The following is a 1,424-nucleotide window of genomic DNA, read 5'->3' on the forward strand; positions in this document are numbered from 1 at the left end:
GCCATCTATCACAAGACACCAACTACCCTGGAACAGCTCTTGCTTTTCTACAGTGGACTTTTGTTCAAAACAATCCTTCTCGACTTCCTCCCCTTTTGTCCATAAAACATTCTCACCTTTGTCTACTGGACTTGCCTATGATTGCACCTTAGTATAAACATCCCGAGTTAAAAATATGCTATTGCCAAATAAACCCATTTTTGCTGGTAAAAAAACTGACAGTTATCTTTTTAAGGTTAACACAGATTTAACAGAATTTGAATGGTATTTTCAGAGTATCTTGAAGAGGGGTATAGAATGACCTTTGCAGGCGTAAATCATTGAGAACCACCCACGACCTTTCATATACTGTAATCATACAAAAGAAAAAAAAACAGCAGTCTTCAACAGTTGCTACAGAGCCAACAACCTGGCAAGGTTCCTGTGATGATCAAAAAACAAAAGGCAAGTTGAAAAACAAAAACAGAGGGGCTTGGAACAGCAAGATGGCATCACATGCATTGTTGTGCCCCTTCTCCAAGCTGCTGGCTCCAGCCAGTCTCCCAAGCAGCAATTCAGCATGGTCCAAGTTCTATGTTCAGGAGTCATCACATGACAGACCTGACTGGCTGAAGGTTGGATAGACCTTAGACAACTGTCTTCTTGCAGATTTAGCTCAAACAACACAGTAAAGATGCTTTAGGGTATAAAAGATGGGTTGGAATAAAATATTCAAACAGTCATACAGTATGCTCCATATAGTGATCATACCAGTTCCTTTGGATTCGCCAGTATGTGGAGTTGTAAATGTGGGAGAAAAAGTTCTGTGTATATATGTCAAATCACCATATGGGTTTTGTGTCATTAAACGGGAAAAAAAAAAAAAAAAGCACACCAAAAAATACAAGCATAAGCTTTTCCAAACTTCTGAAAACAGGAATTCTCCTTAGAATTCCTGGAAAAGGCACACCTCTGGAAAAGGCAGGTCCACATCTCCTCAACAAAACAGAGTTTCTGTAAGAAGCACCTAGACATTTATACTTCAAAATTTTTTCTAGATAGTTACATTGCTCACTACAGAGAATAAGAGCCAGGAGCACCATAGCTACTTCTGCCTCTAAATTTATGCACATGTAATTGTAATTCCCACTTGTGTTTTCTTAAGAGCCTAATATTCTTTAATTTAAAAGAACATGTAACTAGGGGCACATGGGTGGCTCAGTCAGTTGAGTATTGGACTTTGGCTCAGGTCATGATCTCACAGCTCCTGATTTCAAGACCTGGGTCAGGCTCTAGGCTGACAGCTCAGAACCTGGAGCCTGCTTCATGTTCTGTGCTCCCTCGCTCTCTGCCCCTCCCCCACTTGCCCGGTTTCTCTCAAAAATAAAAAAACAAGGAACATCTAACTGTAGCTATCTAGTGACTTGCCCACCAGATCACACTAC

General features: G+C 40.6%; 1 pseudogene; it reads left to right on the forward strand.

Annotated features, from left to right (window-relative positions):
* The first annotated feature begins 485 nt into the window (after positions 1-485).
* LOC123595357 lies at positions 486-790 on the forward strand (annotated as a pseudogene).
* Positions 791-1,424: the final 634 nt, after the last annotated feature.

This window comes from Leopardus geoffroyi, chromosome X, assembly GCF_018350155.1.
Source record: "Leopardus geoffroyi isolate Oge1 chromosome X, O.geoffroyi_Oge1_pat1.0, whole genome shotgun sequence".
Lineage (NCBI taxonomy): Eukaryota > Metazoa > Chordata > Mammalia > Carnivora > Felidae > Leopardus > Leopardus geoffroyi.